Raw genomic sequence first — 22,460 nt, 5'->3', positions numbered from 1 at the left:
GACGAAAGTAGGACCAAGATCACAGAAGCCTTGTAGACTAAGTAGGATTTGGCTGTTAGTAGTAGGCACATCTGAATGGCACAGAAGTTGCTGTAATCCAATACATATTTCGACATTCTGGTTCAAAATACAGTCTTTGGTAGGCAGAGCGGGTACACTGAGAACAGTTAAAGGCTATTATTGGCACCCAGGTGAATGGTAGCTTGTTCCGTGATGTTGACAATGGGAAGAACATTGCTGGAAGGGATGTCAGATGTGACCACAGCCCTGTTTTGAATTGCAGCTAATGTATCTTCGTGACAGTGAAGTGGGGTTGTGTTGAGGAGCAATTGTATGGAAGTCAGAACTCATGGATGGGAAGGATACAGTCTTTGCTACAGAGTCGATTACCATATCTGTAGTACTGTATTCAATTTTTAAAAAGAAATGTTATAAAAGAAACAGGAGACTCAGCTGAGCCGTAAGAACTGCAATGGGGGCTGGAGAGATGGCTCAGCGGTTAAGAGCACTGATTGCTCTTCCAGAGGTCCTGAGTTCAATTCCCGGCAACTACATGGTGACTCACAACCATGTGTAATAGGGAATGCCCTCATCTGGTGTGTCGGAAGATAGCAACAGTGTACTCATATAATTAAAATGAATAATCTCAAAACAAAAAGAACTACACTGTTCTTACTATCCCGGGGAGGGGGACTCCCAAGGAGACAAAGATTGAGTATCTGGAGTAGAAGGGGAAAGCCTAGAATGGGGTTGTTTAGGCATAAAGGGAAGAGGATATTCCAAGAAGAGAAACATCAACAAAAACAAGGTTTGAAAACTGCTCACTGGTTCACTGACTGGGTTGGTAGTCATCAGCAACCCAAGGCAAGACTGGTGTCAATGAGAAGAAAGAATAGAAGCTAGACTTGAAACAAAACAGATGGCAAGATGCAAGATGACCAGGAAGTTGAGAAGAATGGTGATTTGAAATACTAGTTGAATTTTAATGAAGAGAATTGCAAATGGTGTACAGACACTTGAGATGCTATTAGGCATGAGAGAAATGCTGTCTAAAACCACAGTGAGAGCCACTTCCAGGAAAATGGGAATAGATCCACTGCTGTCTATTCCTCCTCCTAGTACAATGGAAAAATCTAGACCTTCAGTATAGAAACATAGGAAGAGCAGAAGCCAGAGAGAAAGTCGGCTGCTTAGAGACCTTAGCACAAAGGAGTGACTGCCCTGAGAATTCTTTTTGCCTTGTAGACCCCAAATTTGGAATGAACCAGAATCTACTATTCTATTTGAAATCCTCAATACAAGCCCAGGAAAAAAAAATAATTGAACCGCTGTAAGAACTTGATGCCTTGAATCAAAAGAAGAGAAACAAACCAGCCTAATAAGACACAACACTTTTAGATCAAAGCTCCAACTAAGGCTAGGACTTCAGCCAATTCCTTACTAAAGTGCTTGCCTGGCATGCACCAGGCCCTGGGTTCAATCTTAGCTCTGCGTAAATCGGGCTTGGTGGTGCATGGTTGTAATCCCTAGCACCTGGAAGTTAGAGGCAGGAGGATCATAAATTCTAGTTCAAGGTCATCTTCAGTTAGATAGCAAGGTTGAGGCTAGCTTGGGTACCTGAGATCCTGTTTCAAAAAGGAAGAGAGCTGCCCCTACCTCAGCCAAACATCAAGCAATAGACTGTGGCTTGCCACCCTCCTTACACTCACTAGCAAAGACTGCATAGGGAGCCCCAATGGTGCAAGGCAAAGTCAAGTATGAACTGAGGATTTTGTTCTCGACAACCAGTAATGAGCACACCTCAGATTGTCAGCAGATGCCATGGAAGGTGATGTGCCATGTCTACCTGGCAGTAATGAGGGGACTTCCCTCATATCATCAGAATGACTGAGGGTAGAGAACCCAGACTTCCACTTGGAAGCAATGAGGCATTGCCCTTGTCTCTTGTCGGAGCAATGCAAAGAAGAGTCAGCAGAGACAGAGGATGTCCGGGAGACCCAGAAACGTACCATGTAAAAATGTCCAGGATTTAAGTGCAAACTACACACCTTGCGATGAACCCCAAGTGAAATACCACAGTCAATAGTGTCCAATGCCAAGGGAAGGAAAAAGATGAATCATCTAACGAATAATTTTAAGATAGCTATGATTTGTTTTTTAAACTGAGACGCTCTTACTTTGTAGAATGCCAAGATGGCCTCAAGCTTGTAGTAATCCTTTTGCCTCAGCCTTCCTCCTATAGGAATTATCAGCATGACCATCCACCCCACCATTCCCTGTTGACTTTTACAACAACTTGAGAGCTAGTGAAACAGCTCAGCTGGTAAAGACTCTTGCTTCATAAGATTGATGACATGGGTCTGCTCCCTAGAATTCACATAAAAGTGGAAGAAAAGAACTTACTCCACAAAGTTATTCTCTTAACTATGCCATGGTATGTATGTGCAAACACACAGACACACACGAAATAAATTTTTGAAAGGTTTAACAAGAAATTCTGAACACAGCAAAATAAATGAGAAGAATCAAAAATGCAGCAAAAAGAATTTTATTAAAAAACATAAATTTTACAACAAACATATAATAATCAAAAAGGACATGGTTCTATGGTAGAATGAAAAAAGTAGTAAGCAAAGAAAAGGGAATATCAGATAAAGTAAACCTCTGAGTAGAGAAAATGATCAGAGACCTGTGTCTCACTCACATTGTTGTGGATATTAATCCACACTATTCACAGAAATGTAGGCAACGATGAATAAAGCCTCCAAGGAGACAGTAATCGTAAGAATAAACACGCACACAGTAATAAGCCTGCAAACCATTTGAACAAATTTTGATAAAGCAGAGCATAAAATTTTAACACCACTTTTCAACAGCTGCCAAGTCAGTTAAGCAAATCATCAGCCAGGACCCAGAACTCAACACCTTCAAACAACAGTATATGTGGTGGTTTGAGTGAGAATGGTGTCATATATTAGAGTACTTGGTGCCCAGTTGTGTGGGATGATGTCACAGGTGAGGCAGGCACAAGATAGAACGAGGCCTGTCATTGGACAAGAAGGACGGATGGGTGGGAGAAAAGTTTGAAGGAAGAGGAGGAGACTGGAACGGAAGAGAGGAGGAGACAGAGAGCAGCCTCCAAGAGAGAACATGGAGGCTGACGTTAAGATTCCACGCTGTACCTTTACAGGTTGTTATGAATGTTCTTAAGGGATGGAGTGTACAGGGCTTTGTATGTTTAGGTGGGCAATTATATCTTATCGATTAGATCAAAGGTTATTGTGTTGTGTGCTCTTTCATGTGCAGATTTAAGTGTAAGAGAGTGTGCAGCGGCTGGTCTGGGCTGCCACGGAGTTGGGATGTGTGTTTCTGGCATGGAAACCTGCCTTGGGAACTAGATAGGTAGAGAGATTGCTGCCAGGCTCAGAGAGAGGCCTTTGGCGGTGTGATATGGAATGGACCCGAGTGGGTGAGGGGAATTGTTGACTGAGTTTAATATATCAAGCAGATATCTTAGGGCACTGAAGTGCTGGACCTAGAGTGGGTAAAAAGACAGCATTTTATTTTTTCTATTTTTACAACAACACAGTTAGAGGAACTGTTTTGGAAGAATTAGGAGGTGTGACCTTGTTAGCTGTCACTGGGGGCAAGCTTTGAGGTTTCAAAAAACTTAATGCTATTCCCAAGTTCCCTCTCTGGTCTCCAGTTTGAGGATTAAGGCCTCAGTTTTTCCTGCTGCCATACTTTTGCTCCACCATCATGGACACTCTCACTATAAGCCCTAGTCAATGCTTTCTTTATAAGTTACTTTGGAACTAAGACAGTATCTAATGACAGTTGTAGAGAATCCTACTCAATAGCAAGAGAGACACCCCTCTCAAATTCATACAAAACACATACACAGGTTAATCAGACCTTGGGACATAGAACCACTGAAAATAATAAAAACCCTATAGAATATGTTCATGAATTTCTAATCAAACCACAATTCAACAACAACAAAAATTAACGCAAAGAAAAATTTTATTTGTGGTCTTTCAAATGTTTTACCCCATGGTTGGCTGGTCCAATGGAGCACAGCTGCTCCTCTCATGGTTGCTTGCATATAACTCATTTGATAGAGTAAAGCCCCAGATTGTCCAAACCCAAAATAATCCGGCATAGGGTCACATATCTGTAATTCTAACACCCTGAGATGAAGGCAACAGAATCCTCTGTTCAGTATCATTTTCTTTTCTTTTCTTTTTTTTTTTAAAGATTTATTTATTTATTATTTATATGAATACACTGTCACTGTCTACAGACGCACCAGAAGAGGGCATCGGATCTCATTACAGATGGTTGTGAGCCACCTCTGTTGCTGGAAATTGAACTCTCGATCTGGAAGAGCAGTCAGTGCTCTTAACCACTGAGCCATCTCTCAGCCCCCAGAATCATTTTCAATTATACAGCAAACTCAAGGCCAGCTTGGGATGTATGCACCCTGCTTATTTTTTGTTGGTTGTTTGCTTGTTTGTTTTTTTCATTTTGCTGTGTTTTGTTTTATCATTAAAGAAAACAGAATGGTAACAAATAAAAAAACAAAAACAAATAAACAAAAAACTCAATACAACATTGAAATTAGAAATCTTATGATCATGCAGGGTTTATTCTCTGGTATATAAGTCTAATCTCATGTGGGAAAAAAATCAACTAGTGAAGTACACCATATGTGGAAATGTGTGCCTATATCCCTAACACTTGGGAAGTAAAAGAAGGCAGATCTCTGATTTCAAGGCCAGTGTAGTCTACAGATTTAGTTCCAGGACAGTCAGGGTGATATAGAGAAACCCTGTTTCAAAAACACCAAGTAAATAAATACATCCAGAAAGAAAGGAAGGAAGGAAAGAAGAAGAGGGAGGGAGGGGATCAATCCATCATAGTAATATCCAAAAGAATTAAAAACAAATCACTTGAGCTAGGTGGTGGTGACACAAGCCTTTAAATCCCAGCAGGAGAGAGGCAAAGGCAGGTGGATTTCTATGAGTTCTAGACCAGGCTGGTCTACAACGTGAATTCCAGTACAACCAGGGCTACACAGAGAAACCCTGCCTTGAAAAACAAAACAAATAAACAATCAGATCACAAGATCATCTCAACAAATGTGAAAAAAATCAGTAGTTATTCAAAAGATAAATTCTCTAGTGTGTGTGTGTGAGTGTGAGTGTGTGTGTGTGTATGTAATTTGAATATAAAATTCCTCCCACATGTTTTTCTAGATGGTGATACCATGATGTTAGGAGCATATGGAACCTTTAGGAAGTTTGCTGGAAGTGGGTCCTTAGGGCAGGTCCTTAGTATCACACTATCCTCATGTCCTTCTAGTGGATCTCTATTTCCTGACACATCAAGATCTGAGTTTCTGGTATTATAACAAACACCTTTAATTCCAGCAGTCAGGAGGCAGAGGCAGGTGGATCTCTGAGTTCGAGACTGGCCTGGTCTACATAGTGAGTTCCAGGTCAGCCCGGGCTACATAGTGAAACCCTGTCTCGAAAACCAGGACAACACCACGAAACAGAATAACAGAAACGTTCTAATAGCATGGCTTCTTCACCAGGAGGGACTCCAGCCATGGATGAAAACAGACCTTTCCTTCCTTAAGCTATTCTGTCAAGTACCCTGTCACAGTGATGAGGAAGGTGCGAAGACAATATGGTGAAGAGCGCCTTCAGAAAGCTGCAGCCAACATTGCATCCAACAGTGAACGTGAGTGCTTTCCTCAGAGGATGGGAAGCAAGGCGGGGTGTCTATGGTCGCCAGTGCTCTTCAGCACAAAGCTGGAACCTAGACAGTTCCAGTAAGGAAAAGACAGGAAATAAGAAACATGCAGACTGAAAGGAGGAAGCAAGATGCTTCTATATACACGTGGCAGGATTTCCACATAGAAAATCCCAAGCAATCCAGACACAGATACCCATAAATAATGAGTTCAGCGTCAATGAGAAAACATCCAAGAGGGGCTTGTATTTCTGTCTATCAGCAAATAGCATGTGGAACTGAAACTGAAAAATATGACAGGTTGCCTTGTCCAACATCCATATGATGGGCTTTGCTTTTACTTCTTATATTTTACTTTGAAAAAAATTGGGCTGTAAGTAAGCCCACAGGGAGTTTTTAAAATTAAGGATTGATGTGGGAGGCATAATTCTCTGTGGGTAAGACTACCTCAAGGCTGGCAGTTCTGACTTCTATAAGAAACAGGATGTGCAAGCCACGAGGAACAAACCAGTAGGCAGTATTTCTCCACGGCCTCTGTCTCATTACCTGCCTCCAAGTTCATACTCTGTTTCGAGTTCCTATTCAAAGGGCAAGCCAGAAAAAACCCTTTATTGTCCAAGCTGCTTTGCATCACAGCAATGGTAACCCTAAGTAAGACACGGGGTTTTTGATTAGATATGAAATCTTGAAAAAGACAGAAGGAATTAGAAGGGGCTCGGGAAGAAAGGGCACCATTTACGACTGCTCAGAGAAAGTAGAATATGCACAAGGACTGGACTCCAGGTTGTGCCCATGATTGCTCTCCTTTCAAGGTATTAAGGTAGGGCTGGTAAGCGGGCTCACAGGGTGAAAGTCCTTGCCATACAAGCCTCCCAACCTGAGGCCAATCCCCAGGACCCTCAGTGGAAGGAGAGAACCAACTCCTAAAGTGTGTTCTCCATCTTCTCACACCCTCCCAAGTGCACACACTACTTCTGTGACTGCTGCTACCAATAATAAAAAGTAAGGTTTTGACCGGAAGGATGGTTCCGTGACTGAGGGCATCTGTTGTTCTTGAAGGGGTCCTAGGTTCAGTCCCCAGCACTCACATCTCAGCTCAGGGCCATCAGTAGCCCTGATCCAAGGGATCTGATGTCCAGGGCACCACACATGCTTATGATGATGGTAAATATATTTATACATGTAAAATAAAACAAATGAATTTAAATTTAACAATGATAATGATAATACTAAATCTAAAAGAGTATTAAAAATTTGATCTCCGTTGCCTTTTTCTTTAGAGGTTAGAGTAGTGTAATTGTGGTAGATTTCTGTAGTAATTACCCTTGCTTGTCCGTTTAGAGATGAATTTCTTACTGAGTTGGTTCTCCAGTTCATGAATGCAGTGAGTCTGTTTCCTAAGAGCACTGATTTCTCTAGTCTGCACACCACATCCTACAGCTTTGCTTTACCCTCCCTCTAACCCATCTCCCCCCATTTGTATCTTTTACTTCCTCTGAACTGTTGTAAATAGTGTTATATTTTTCAATTTTAATTCCGCACGCTTTTTGTCAATGCGTAGAAACACAATCAGGTAACATGTTTTTAGGCTTGATACCCAATATCAGCTGGTGGAAAGGAAAGCTAAAATGAGCTTCATTTGGTTAAACTGTTTTTCTGCAAAATGTCTTATTGAGAGAATGAAAAAACAAGCCTAGGAATGGGATCAAGCAGGAAAACGAACTCCAGAACATAGGGAAATAGGAGAAATGATACTGAGGAAATGATGTCCAACATCATTAGTCATTAAGAATAGGTTAATTGACTGGAGAGGTGGCTCTGAGTAAGAGAACTTACTTTTCTGAGGGCCTGTGTTTGTTCTCAGTACCCACCTAGCAGCTCTTGACCGTCTGTAACCAGGTCCAGAGGATCCAAGGCATCTTCCGACGTCAGTGGGCTCCCACACTATGGTGCTTTGAATATGCTTGGCTCAAAGAGTGGCACTATTGGAGGGTGTGGCCTGGTTGGAGAAAGTGTGTCATTGTGGAGCTGGGCTTCAAGAGCTTTGTCCTAGCTGCTTGAGGATGCCAGGTGTCTCTTGTTTGTCTTCAGAGCAAGATGTCGAACTCTCAACTCCTCCAGCACCAGGCCTGCCGGGATACTGCCATGCTTCCCACCATGATGATAATGGACGGAACCTCAGAACTTGTAAGCCAGTCCCAAGTAAATATTGTCCTTTGTAAGAGTTGCCTTGGACATAGTGTCTCTTTACAGCAATGGAAGCCCTAAGACATGCACATACCTGGTACATATGCATATTCAAGCACACACATACACATAAAATAAATATTTAAAAAATAACATGCTAATTAAAGCCTCAAGGGAAGCTGATAATGGTAGCCTGAAATTCCAGTATTAGGAAGCTGAGACAGGGGTCGCAAGTCTGAGTACAGCTGGGCTATACAAGAAAACCTTGACTTAAAACCAATCCATTAACCAATTAATCACTTCACCATGGGATCATCTGATATAGCTTCCAAATGACTAAAATGAAAAATAGAGACAATACCAGATATTGATGGGGATACAAACAAGCAAACCATGACTCAAGCCGGTGAAGACCTCAGTTGATAATCAGCTCTGAACAACAGATGGGGAATTGCTTCAAAATTGGAATGTACAGTGAATGGAAACAGAAAGTCTGTCACTGGTCCACCGATGCAAACTAAACTTGATTATTTAAATTGTAATATTATTAACTCGATTCCTTTTTGTGACTTAATTTAATGTGCGCGCGTACGTGTGTGTGTGTGTGTGTGTGTGTGTGTGTGTGTGTGTGTGTGTGTGTGTGTGTGTGTGTGTGTGTAGCTGAGGATTGAACCCAAGGATTATGCCTGCTAGGCAAGTGCTCCAGCACTAAGTTAAATTAGGACATTAATCCTAAATGGGATCTTTTTCAGAATTCTCCCCTCAAGGTTCAGGGATCTATGACAAAGAGAGGGTAAAAAGATTATAGAGGCCAAATGTGGTGAATGATGTCAAGGACACCATGTCTTCCTGACACAACAGGGCTGATGCACATAGGAACTCAGAAATACTATGTCAACACACACAAGGCCTGCACAGGTTCGAACCAGACAAAATCTCAGCACTGAGAAGGAGAAGAGGTGGACATGAAGTCCCACTCCTAATCAAGAGTCTGTTTGCAATGTGATACCTGCTTGGAGAGGAAAAGTCGGTTTTCTCCAGTGGAGTGGCACTGGGCAGATCAATCACATTCCAGGGCAGGCCCCATGCTCAGAAGCAGCCAAAATGGACGCCATGTATTATGTGTGCTTTTCTTTGGTTGCATTTTGTTTATTTTTTCTCTTCATTTTAATTTTTCATTGAAAAGAAACTTATTTTCATACACTATATTATGATCACACTTTCCCCTTGCTAACCTCCTAGACCCTCTGTGCCTCCACCTCTTCCAATTCTAAACCTTCTTTCTCACTCACTCTTAAAAAAATACAGACAAGGTTGGGGATTTAGCTCAGTGGTTAGAGCGCTTGCCTAAAGACAAACAAAAGGGTTGGTCCCAAAAAAAAAAAAAAAAAAAAGGCCAAAAAAAAAAAACAAATTAAAAAGCAAACAAAAGGGAAAAAAGAAACTATTAAAGACACACACACACACACACACACACACACACACATACAAATTCAAAATCAAAATCAAAGCCCACAATATATAAGCAAAATAACAATAAGGTTAAAAAAGTAAAGCCAAACAAAGCAATATGAGACCAAAAAACAAATTCCAAAAATCCCTTTGAGTTCATTTTGTGTTGGCCGACTACTACGGGGCATGGGACCTGCCTGTAAGACGGGATTGAATTCCCAGTGATATTGCCTTGGGGAAACTAACATTTCCTTTCTCAGTGGTTGTTAGTTGGCGATAGCTTTTTAGTTGGGTGTGGGATCTTGTGTCTACTTCCCCTCTCAGTGCTGAGAGCCCACCTGGTTTGTATCTGTGATGGCCCTGTGCATGCTGCCACAGTCTCTATGATTTCGTGTGTGAATTATTCCTGTCTAGAAGACACCGTTTCCTTGGTATTACCCATTCCCTCTGGGTCTTACAAGCTTTTTGCTTCCTCTTCTGCATAGTTCACTGAACCCTGAAGGGAAGGATTTGATGAAGACGCCCCACGGAGGACTGAGTGTTCCAAGGTCTCTCACTATTGGATACCATTCAGTTGTAGATCTTTGCATTAGTTCCCACCTACTACAGCTTCTTTGAGTAAGACGTTCATCTATAGGTATAGCAGAGTGCCAGAGGGATCATGTTATTGCATCTGCTTTAGCAGAACAGTAGTATTTGGGTGTCCCGTAGGTTCATAGCCTATCTTGTCTCAGATTCTTGGCCAGATAAAGCAGTGTCAGGGACCAGTTCTATGCTACGGGGTGGGCTATAATCCCAATCACATGGTTGTTTGTTACTTCCACGACATGTGTGCCACCATTGCATTAGTGAGCAGGCAGGTCAAAGTTGTACAGAGAAGGGTTGCTCTTTACCTTTCTGCTATGGTAGCATTCAGAGTATCTTCCAGTACCATGAACACTATCGTCAGGAGTGAAGGCTGTAGTTAGGCAACAGTTCCACCTCTCCATGTTCAATGATCATAAGGGTGCTGTCTTCAGCAATAGGGCCTTATTATCGATTTTTAGAGATTGCTAATACCTCGAATTGTTTGAGGATTTCCATAGAAGTCCTTTGGCCAAAACTCCATTAGTTGTAACCCATTCCTGGCACTGGTGGTGAGAGATCTTTGTTATTGTTTATGTTAAAAAATTTTTGAGAATGAGAAAAAAGTATGACTTTGGCTGAATAAGAGGTAGGGAAGATCTTGGAGAAGTTGGAGGAGAAGGAATAATAAAAGAAAATGTATTACATGAACACAAATTTTTAAAAGGCAATGAATTTTTAATAGAATGAAAAATGTAAATCTTCTTCTTTAGTGCTTCCTGTGAGGTGTCTGCCGTTCAACATCATGCCTGCCCTTGAGGTCTCTGGGGACAGACAAGAATGTCAAAAAGAGCACCAAGACGTTCATTCAGCACCAGTCAGCGGTAACAAGAGGACACCCAGAGGACCCACACCTGCTGCCATGTGGCATAGGCGGAGTGGAATACACCAGAGGCCCAGGCACCACTAAGATAAGCAAGTATGTGGTAGAAGGGAGAGAAAGAGAAGAGAACAGAGGAACGGTGTGGACACAATTAAGAGAGGAGGAACTTGGGCCAGGAGGGTGACAAGAAAGCCTGATGTGTGGAGACTGTGCTGCCGCCAGAGGCCACAGTGATATCCTGGCCCATGCTGCCACAGAGGGACTACGTCTGAATCTGTGGCCTTATAGTATGGTCTGTGTCCATATCCATGACTCATGCTACCACCAAAGGCCATGAAGATGTTTCTGGTTTGCCACCTGGGGCCATGCTGATATCTGAGGGCTGAGCAGATGTCCTGGACCTTGCCTGGGGAGTTTGTTTGGCTGTCCCTGAGACTAAAGAGCTGGCCAAGCCTCTTGCTGGCTACAGCACTCTGGAGAGCATACAACACCTCACCTTGATTGGTCAGTAGAGCTGGTCCTGGTGGGGTACAGGATAGCCCCAGCCCTCACCACCTGTGGTAGGTGGGAGCTTTGACTGCCCCTGGCCTGGGCAGCATGAGAGCATGGTCCTGGTGCTGTGAGTGTGGGAGAGCTGTCCCTGACCCTTCACTGGGGCAGTGTAGGAGAGCTGGTGGGTTGACCAACTCCACTACTCCCCAGGCTCTGATCCAGGGCTATGAGTCAGCTCACTCCAACATCTAACCCATGTATGAACTGCTACAGCATGTGAAGGGGCTGGTCCTGCAGATCCAAAGCTGCAGGATAGGATATCCCAGAGGAGTCCTGGTGAGGATCCAGTATTCATAAGGTAGCAGAAACTGGAGGCCTTGTACTAGACCAATGACTCAAGGCAATGACATTTTCAAGTAAAGCTGTTTGGGCAAAAGGGAACACTGTGGGACATATCCTGACACACCACAGTTTCCATGGTGAGACGGTTTATTTTTTTGTTTGTTTGTTTTCTTGGGGTGATGTTTACAAGGGGAGAGGGTGGATATAGAGGGTTGGGGAGCTGAATGGGATTGGGGTTCGTAATGGGAGATTCACAAAGAATCAATACACAGTTTTGTTTTGCTTTAAAGTTAAATGTCACTAGCCAAAATCAAGAGGCATTGCAGAACAGGGTTTGGGGAAGAGTCAACGCAAGTGATGCCGGTATTGGTTACAGAAACAAAAAGGTTAGCAAAGCACATGCTGCCTGGTGGCTTTCAGAACCCTCCATCCTCAATGCCAAGGAACTGTAAGTGCCCTGATGTGCAGCAGGCCTTATGGAGCTGAGCCACTCACAATGTTTCCTTCAAGAACCACAAAGCCCCCACCCAGGCCTGATGGAGCAGCACAGCTGGCTGCCAGTCACTGATTCCAGCGGCAGGCTTCACGGTGAAGGAAACGAGTGGATGGCTCACGCGCATGTTTTCATTGTGCCTAAATAAAACCAGAAAACTGCACTAAAAATGTAATGTGCAACATCATCCCACCTAGTAACCACACTCCTTCATAGTTTTTCCCAGAGATGATTTCAGAGACTTCTGTACACACACACACACACACACACACACACACACACACACAGAGAGAGAGAGAGAGAGAGAGAGAGAGAGAGAGAGAGAGAGAGAGAGAGAGAGAGAGAGAGCTGTCTCTGTTCTTGCAATAGCTCCAGACTGTAATCGCCACAGCAGTCTTTCACTGGTAGAATAAATAAACAAATGATGTCACACATGTATGGTAGACGCTTCAATAATAGAGAAATGGGGGCTAATGGGGGCTAGGGAGAAATCTCAGTCAATAAAGTGTTTCCCAGTCAAGCAGGGAGACTTGAGTTCAGATCCCCAGCCGTCTGAACTCATATCTGCAACCCCAGCACTGAGGGGAAGAGCCAGACAGATCCCTGGAGTACAACAGACAAACAGATAGATTGTCAACGAGATCTAGGTTGAGTGGACAACCTTGTCTCAAAAAAAGTGAAGAATGACTGAAGAGAACACCCACACTCTGACCTCACATGCACCTACACATAGGAATGCACACACACACACACACACACACACACACACACACACACACATGCTCACCCCCCATACAAACAATAGAGAAAAGAATAAACTGTTGGTATACACAGCCACCCAGGTGACTCTTCAGAGAGTTATCCTGAGTGGAAAAACTGTGCCATAGAAAGTTACTTACTTTATGCTTCCATTTAGGCAGTGCATTTTAAATGTCAGTATTTTAGATGTGCAGGTCGGGGCAGTAATTGTTCAGAGTTAGGGGTGGAGACAGGATCGAACAAGAAGGATGCATTGGTAAACAGACAAAGGACGTCCTTGTCAGACTGGAGAATGTATGAACTCACATGTTGATGGTATACAGCATAAAGTGCAAGTTAGGACAAGTACAGCAGAGATTTGACACGATTGGAGAAATCTGTCAGTGTTGAGATACTGTGATATAACAAAACATTACTAATGAAGGAAATTGGTCTGAATGCATAGAAGACCTGTAGTAGTTCTTAGGATTGTGTGAATCTATCATTTTATCTGTATATCAATATAAACTGGTAAAGTGTGGAATAGAGATGGCTTATATCCATGTAACAGAGGACTGGTGTTTGATTCCCTGATCCAATATGGTAATTCACAACCACCTGAAACTCCAGTTCCAGGGAATCTGCACCCTTCATCTGGATTCTGCAGGCACCAGGCATACATATGATGTCATAGCATAAAATAAATAAGCATATAAAGAGAAAAGAAAAGGGACTGGGAAGGTGGCTCAGAGTAAAAGAATTTTCTACTAAGTCATGAGGACTAGAGTTTGGATCCTACCTCCCACATGGGGCAGTTAACAGACACCTGTAACTCCAGCTCCCAGGTATTTAAAACCTCCTTTTGACCTGTGTGCATGCATCCACACAGACACTCATGCACACAAACACATAAATAAAATATTTGGGGGAAAGGGAGCTTGTATGTTCAAAGCTGAGATGCCTACAGTCCACTAATTATGGTGAAGCAAAAGGACACTGTGGAATTCAGGAAAACACAAGCTGAATTGAATGGGTGTGTCAGACAGGGCATTTTAATTAGACCATGCAGATAGACCATAGGGGAAATCATGACAAGGTGCTGTGGACAAAAAGATCCTTGGTAATAGATCAAGAATATAAAAGACCCACATATTATATGCTGAAATAACCAAACTTATGGGCAGACACTAGGAAGATGGGGAACAAGGCTGTGGACAAGGAACCTAGCACTCTACTCTGTGGCACAGTGTAGCAACGTTAGCACTTGTTGGCTTGGCAAAAAGCAAATGTTTCCCAGAATCCTTCTCTTGTTTCCAGTAGGGTTGGCCACAATACACTATTTGTGAGGCATTTGGAAGGAAGGAATGAAATGTAAGCACCAAAACGTTTCTACACTCTGTCATTTACCTGCTGGTCAATTTTGCTGGTACAGATCACCAACCAGCCTGCAGCAAGTCCTTCCTCCCAAGAATTGTACTCCAGCTTCTACACATGGGGAAGGCGTGTACTTAGCTCCACAAAGAAGAGTCCAGCTTTTCCTATGGACCATGAAATGCTCACCCTATGGACCATGAAATGCTCACCCTATGGACCATGAAATGCTCGCACTGGGAGGCAGTGCTATACCAGTACTGGATGCATTCCAGCTCACCTCTGGACTGAGCTCGTCCCATTTGCTCACAATCCATCCATCTTCTCTACCCTCCTCTCTTTCCCCCTCCCTTCTATGTCCTCTTTCCCCCTCCTGTTCCCTTCTCTTTTCCACCTGCCTTAAAATGACTTTACCTTTCAGCCCCAAGGACAAAAGTGACAGCCTCATTGAGGCTATTTAGCCAGCTTGCAAGGTTGGTTAAACATTGTGCCAGCCTGCGCAAAATGCAGAGCCTAACATTCCGCTTCCCTCAGTGACCCCTGGTCGTGGCAGGTATCTTACAAGAAGACACCTAAAAGTTTCTAAAAGGAAAAGGGGGGGGACCTTGCTTCAGGTGGACAGAGATGGTCATCTGATACTTTCTCAAAGACCCAAGTATGATTCTCCCCACAATACTGCTGCCCATCCTCCATCCCTCTCTTCTGTCCCCATGGTAACGAGAAAGCGTTCTACTGTGTGCCTTACAGATAGGCAAATACCTCTGTATAAACTGTTCTTTAACCTGACTGATTAGGGATCTCATCACAAATGGCTGCTGTGTCTGGCATGCCTTGTATCGGTGTGTTTTTCTACATAGACCACGTATAGAAGCAGATGGAACAATTGATTGTATTAATAAGGACATCTGCATTTAGTGCATTTTGACAGACGGGCAGGTACCTCAGTTAGGATGGGAGCATATGTGCCACGTGTGAGTCCATTGTTTTTAAATATTTAATTTGGGGACTGGAGGGAGTAGAGGGGAGTGTGTAGAATCTCATTTATCTACCCCCTTGTACGAGACAAAGATTTGTCAGCTTCTTTGAACTTCCTTGCCAAAATTTTGAATGGCATGGGATATCAACACACTATCTTCCTTCAAACTCACCTTTCCCGTTTATATTTTGAAGGCATTAGATATCGAGAATCATAAAAGAACGAATGATTTGTGACAAAATAAAATTCCCTTACTTCTCTTTCTTCGCTGGAAATGTTTCAAACACCTCTCAAAGGAAGGGTTTGGATCGGTTACACACATTCTCCTTCAGCCTAGGCTGAGGTCCAGACGCCTCGGAGTTATGCACCTGGTGTCTGACCAAATGTGCTGGAGGCATCCTCTGTCATTCCTCCTCAGTTCCAAAGAAACTAATCCTATTCTCCATGCCAGTTTCTGTTTTCCTCTTACCCGCTGCCCAGAGCTGCACTCTGAGCTCTGGCTCCAGCCCCACCCCCACGAAAAGGCTGTCTATTCAATCAGAGACACAAAGTTGCCTTGTGCCAACCAGGCAGAGAAGATACAGGGGCGATTTATTCTGACTAATAAGATGGGGGAAAACATGTAGAGGCCAATTGTCTGCTGAGAACAAGAACAGCTTCTTGTCTGGGAGTGTATAATGTTGTAGCAGACACTATCATTTGTTTGTTTTGCAAACAGCCAACGTCCTTTATTGCTTAGAAAAAGAAAGCTGTTAGTTATGGATACCAAGCAGGTGGCTATAGGGTTTGTTAACATACCCGCAGGGTGAACAAATCACAGAATCTTGATGGGCCCATGGTACCAGTCTTCAACATCTCTCCAGGGATGAGAATGATCACGTGTTATCTTCTTCACTGGACAGGTGATGTTTAACATAAGGATATTGGGAAAATGGCAGAATTTGACTTTTGAAACTAAGTCATGGGTGACACTGCAGCTTTTACCTTGCTGCCTTCAATCACCAACCCAAAGGAAGATCGCTGTCACAACCAGGACCTGGTATGTTCCCATATAATACAAATTTACAGTCCCTGTGTAAGAGTTAACTCCTCAGATAACTGGAATCCCAGCTTCTGTCATTCCTATAATTTCATTAGACACATTTTTGTTTGCTAATTGTTTGTATTTGTTATTTTAATCAGAGCCTTACTATACACCATACCAGGTTGAACTTTAATTTATAATTCTCTCTCTTCCTCTTTGCCTCCCATGTGTTGGAATTACAGTCATATAGTAAAGTGCCCACCCTTATAATATATTTAAGTCAGAACTACTCAGTTAAGTTTAATCCTAACTCACGGCCTAGTAATCTGTAAAATATAGTATGCATTTATTATTTTAGGCCACTATATTTCAAGGTAATTTGCTACGCAACAGTTCATAATTAATACAACAATAATGCAAATGTATATTGCTTCTATGGTTTATATAGCACATATGTAGTTAGAAAACCATGCTGTAAATATCACAGACCTAAGTGATAATCCTTGACCTTCCCATGTCTTACTCTAATAGACTTGGCCAGTGATAACTCAGTCAGTCAAGTCTCTAGAAATACTTAGCCCTGATTGTAATATTTATCTAGTTGTACAATGTAAATAATCTCTCCATAGCAAATGCTACAAGTATGATGTCACTGAGCACAGAGTTGAGAAGAAAAACAGACAACCAGCTCTTTCAAACCAGTAAGAATCACCTCCTGAGTACTTGGTTTATGATCAGAAGAACTAGATGATCATGTAGTCCGACTATGGCTGGGGCTATAGCTTGCTAAATAAAGGGCTTGCCTTGTAAGTATAAAGACACCAGTTCAATCTCTCAAATCCTTGTGCGTTTGTTTGTTTATTTGTTTAAAGCTATGTGGCGGAATGCGCTTTTGATTCCAGCACTGTGGATTCAGAGACAAACAGTTCTGAGACTCACTGTCTAGTCGGTCTAATATTTGTCAAGTCCCAGGCCAGTGAGATAGTCTATCTCAAAAAATTAAAATGTAGGCATCACCAGATGAATGACACTAGATGTTGTCCTGAAACTCTTATGTGAATGCACATGCATCCCACACACATAAACATACACATAAGAGAACTAGCAAATTTTTGACAACAGTCTTTCTTTTTTAACAATATGTCCTTGAGTCTAACTTCTTCCTGATGTTTTCTGAATTAGTGGCCCCAGTATGTACTATCTGTTCGTTACAAATGTTGTTATTCATGTACAAAATGGAGGTGGCATTGTCTACTCATTAGAGTTTTGAAAAGATGAAAGGAAAATAACAGTGCTCAAAGCAAGTTATTCTGCATCAGGCCAGAGTTTGAGAGCATTATACACTATTACTTAGCTTCGTGAGACAGGGGAAGTAGATGCGACCAACATTCCTTTCAATTCTTTCTTGAACAGGGAACCGGTCGTTGAAGTGAGTGCAGTCTCAGAGATGGGTGAAAGTGTTCCCAGAATCCAAACTGTTCTTGAATTGGGAAAATTATTCCGATGGAGAATTATAAAAGTAGACTGTGGAGAGGGACCATTAAATGGGTCCAGGCTTTCCCCCAAAGCCACGAGCCACCTTGTGACTCAGAGGTAGGTTCAAACAAAACAAAACAAAACAAAACAAAACAAAACAAAACAAAACAAAACATCAGGGAAGTAATGTTGCTAAGAGTCTTTCAGCACCATGGCCAGAGTGGTGACCCACTTTGAAATAAGTCGCTGTCCTTCTTCTCAGTGCTGATCCTTCCTGAAGGGGTTTGACTGCCCATCACACATGAAAATTCAACTCGCTATGGAAACATAAGAAAACTGTCTAGCTGAAACAATGACCCTAGAAACAAGAAATCTCTGGAAAAGGGGTTACATAAAACCTGAATTGTTCCAGGTTTCTGGCTTAATTGGGCTACCACAGCAGCATTGTTCAATAAAGACGACAAGAATACACATCGGAAGAACTTATACCCTGTCCTCATCCTGAGGATAGTCTAGCACAGGGGATAGTCTAGCAGCCCGAGACTCTACTTGACTGGGTTATGCATGCCACCCTCTTCTAATCACGTACTTGCCAACCTAGTACCTTACCCAAGAATACAGTGCATAAGAATCCCTCTTCAAACAGTGCTCCTGGCAAACACAGACCCCCACATACATCAGAATACGAGTAAATCCCTCTCTGAACAGTGGTGTAATGCTCCCTGCTCCTACCAACAACCATTTAGACAGATTCTATATAAATACAGTCCCGATATAGAAAAATGAAGGAAAGGCTGACTAAGCTTGAACCAGAATGGAGTGCGTGCACAACAAAGCAAAACCGTGACTCCAAGTAAACGTTAAGAGAGAGAATCCTTTTTTGTCATCGTATGTGAATACATAAGTCAGATACATTATGGGAAGGAATGTGAACAGCAGGAAAAGTAAAACACAGCTATAAATCTATAAATCTAACTACAGAACCGCCCAGACTAGGCCCCTCCACACAGCCTGGAGCCCCAAGTACTCTCACCCATGAAGACAACGGTCAGACTTGTGTCGTCTGCATTACTTATTGCCTTGCTGTGTGAATAGCATTATTTTGCTATTTGCAGATCTGCAGATCTGTGTAAGCCTTGTTGTCCCAATTCTCCGGATAAGAGGCCAAGAATGTGAAAACACCCACACTAGCCTCTGGTCACTAACCCCTGGGCTAACAGCTCTATAAATATTCAGGGGTGGGATCCTTAAAACCCTGCATGGCATTTTCTCTGCTGAGAGGTAATTTGACATATAGAGAATTCACTTTCCCAGGTGGGGTCTCCCAGTTAACCTTAGTAGGGAAAGGAATCTTATTCCAGATCTCTGTCCAAAGACATCCAGCTCATTCCAGTTTGAACACTACTGTTTCCAAAAATCCAACACCCAGTAGATGTTCAACTTATGTAAAAACTAACAGGATTTGGGGTAGGCAGTGAAGGTTGCTGACAAATTAGTTATTTTAGAAAAATTTGAACCTGGAAGACATTGCTTCCTCTATACTCCTCTCTTCAGCTTTCTGGGGAGCCTCTTCTTGATGCAGGAGAGTCTGCTTGTGCTAAGTCCTACTCAGAACGAAAAAGTAAGACAGTCCCTCCTGGGATGTCAACCCTGGAGCCAAAGAATGCTAACATTGGGAAGCAATTCAGAGATTCTCTGATGTGGAAATGTCCCTAGTGACCAGAAGGGGCAGCTCACTCTGAGACTGCCATACCTCAGATGTGGTCAGGTCAGTGAGAACCATACTCTGGGATAAGTACTTATGCAAAAATAACAGCGTGGCAACTAAGTGTCAACACAGACTGCCTACACCCAAATGAAACATCCTGTTCCTGGGTAACTGGAGACATTTACTTGACTCCATATGTCTCAGTGTTCTCATCTTTAAATCTGAATGACAGGGTTGGTTGTGTGCAATTATGTATGTCGTGTGCTTAGCCTGGGAGAATCTTCAATAAATGTGGCTTCGTTTGTTACTACCACTATAATTACTGTGCACTCATGCAGGTCGTGGAAGGAAAACACTCAGCTTTTGACCATCAAGAAGAAGACGAGGCTGGGCAAACAGTGAAGTTGTAGAACACCTCCTTGCCTTGCACAGGGCTGTGAACTTGAGTCTACATACCTCTTCCTCAGTAAGAGAGAGACACTTCTTCCTGTGTCTGCACCTTCTCTGAATAAGAACAGGAGAGACAGTGGGTTTGGCCTCACCTCAGGCCCTTCCTGCTGAGATTCAGGGATGGCCCCATGCAATAGAAGCTCCATCTACCCTTCCTAACCAGCACAAGAGTCATCTTGGCCTCAGTTTCCCCGGGTATATCACAGCTACGCTGCTTGCCAGATGGCTACCATTTCCTGGAATGCCTCTTCTTTTCTCAGTCACCCCTGTCCCTTGACCTCATTGCTAACTCACTCCCCTGCTCTTTCTCTGAAGAGAGAGTCTCCCCCACCTGGATCTTGTGACTTTTTTCGCAAGGGTGAGAGAAAACTGCTCCCATGTTCTGTGATAACAGCTGAGCTCAGTCCTTTGAGTAAGCTGACCTCCAAGGAGAGGAAGGCACAATCTGCCTGGTATGCCACTTGTCACTGTGACTCTTTACCCAGATGAGCACTTGTCACTTCCTGGGGAGAGCTGGCTGCTTACTCAAAAGAAGTTCTGGTCCCCTAGTGACTTAATCTGGCTTTGCAAACCTATTTGGTAGTGCAAGGGTCCCTGTGGATCCTGCAGATGAACTTGCCAAGGACATCTACTCCCAAAGAAGCTTGCAATAACAAAGCCTCATTCACGCCTAGGCCCTACCTCAGTCTGATACCAACTCTTTGGCCTCTACTCGGGCCAAAGGACAGCAAATATATTTGCATCTGTTAGTGATGCCTGCTTTTCTGCAGTATCTCAATTCTTAGTGCCATACAAATGCAGCCCCTTCCCTCCAGTAATCAAGGCAAACCCATATGCTGTTTTCTCGCTCGATGTTTCTAATTACTGCAGGAACACTGGAAACAGTAATCTTGCACTTATTAAATATTTATAGTTATTGCCTTATAAGAGCGATACTGAAGCTTAATCCAGAGGAAGAAGGTGGTCACGGTTAGTATCAGGCAGATTTCTTTAGAGAAACAGAAGTGTGTGTGTGTGTGTGTGTGTGTGTGTGTGTGTGTGTGTGTGTGTGTGTGTAGCCAGACTGAAGCTTGATCTAGAAGGTGGTGACTGTTAGCATCAAGGTCATCTAGAGAAACAGCCAACAGAGTGTGTGTGTGTGTGTGTGTGTGTGTGTGTGTGTGTGTGTGTGTGTGTGTGTGTGTGTGTTGTAGTAGGAAAGAGAGTAGGAGTGTTAACAAGGATAACATATGCAGGGCAGGCCAATTTGTAGAAAATTTGAAAAATCAGATAAGATTCTGAAAACTTCCAGCCCAGGAACCCAATCTCAACTGCTTTTTCGTTTCTCTCTTTCACATGTTCTATGTGTACGGAATGCATACTCCATATCCAAATGTATATGGAGACCAGAGGCTTACTGAGGTCAACGATCTTTCTGAATTCCTCTTTAATCACTGAAACAGGGGCTCTCAGCCTACCACAGAATTCACCAAATGTCTCCCAGGACTCAGACATAGAGCACCCACCTCCAGGTTTGCAGTTACAGATAGGCTCCCATGCCCACCTGGCACTCACTGGGGCTCCTAATGCCTGCACGGCAAGCTCTTTACACACTGAGACTAAATTTCTGTTAACGTTTTGAAACAATGCATTCTGCTTTGAAAACCACCAGTGGTAGCTCTTAAGGCCTTCAAATGATTGATCTCACCCATCCATCTCCTGGAGGATCCAGCTTCAGCTTCAAGGAAACTTCTAGATTAATATTTGACCATATAACTGGCTACACATCTTGGCCATGTAGGGACATAAAATTAACTCTCTTAAGGTCAGAGTAAAGTATGTGCTTTTGAAAAGAGAGATGTCTTTGTGACCTTCCTTGATCAGGTTCCTCCCAGTCCCCTCCCTGGCACTTATTTTTATAAGATAGAGATAATGAGGGAGAACACACGTCATATGAAGAAGCTATATTCAGAGGTCCGCTGGGCTGCAAAGCCTGCCTGCCTGGGTCTCTGACAACAAATATTCAGGCATTTCCTATCAGTCAGGAAACCCGAAAAGTAGAGTCTCAGTTCCAGAGAAGCTGGACTGTGGCAAATATTCTTGGGAATATCACTAAAGATATTGCTGTATTAACTCTGAAGGAAAAAGCAATTCTTATATATGAAACTCAAAGATCACTAGACCAGAAATTTCTACTTTTCAACATATTTTTTGGACCCCAGGAACAATGTTTGGACATGACATGGGGTATAACCCAGAAAAAAATGGTTAACTGTCCTCTCCTCCCCCCGCCCAGGACAGTTTTAAGAGAGCTTCTTGTGCTCAAAGGACTCTCAATAACCTTAGCCCATGTAGTGAGAACTAAGTGGAGTGTTGGTTGTGACAGGTCTTGGCTGAGCCAGGAGCTGGCTTTGGCTTCTGTTTCCTGTACAAGCCCCCTTGCCAAAGAGTGAGGCTGATGCAAAAAGCAGAGGAATGAATATGTTTCCCTGATTTCTTTGAAAAAATTTTTTGTGCAATTCTAAAGCAATGTTCTTTGTTGTTAGAATGAGAGTTCTTTCTGTT

The sequence above is a fragment of the Rattus rattus genome, chromosome 13 (genome assembly GCF_011064425.1).
Source record: "Rattus rattus isolate New Zealand chromosome 13, Rrattus_CSIRO_v1, whole genome shotgun sequence".
Lineage (NCBI taxonomy): Eukaryota > Metazoa > Chordata > Mammalia > Rodentia > Muridae > Rattus > Rattus rattus.
Note: the sequence above shows the minus strand (reverse complement) of the source record.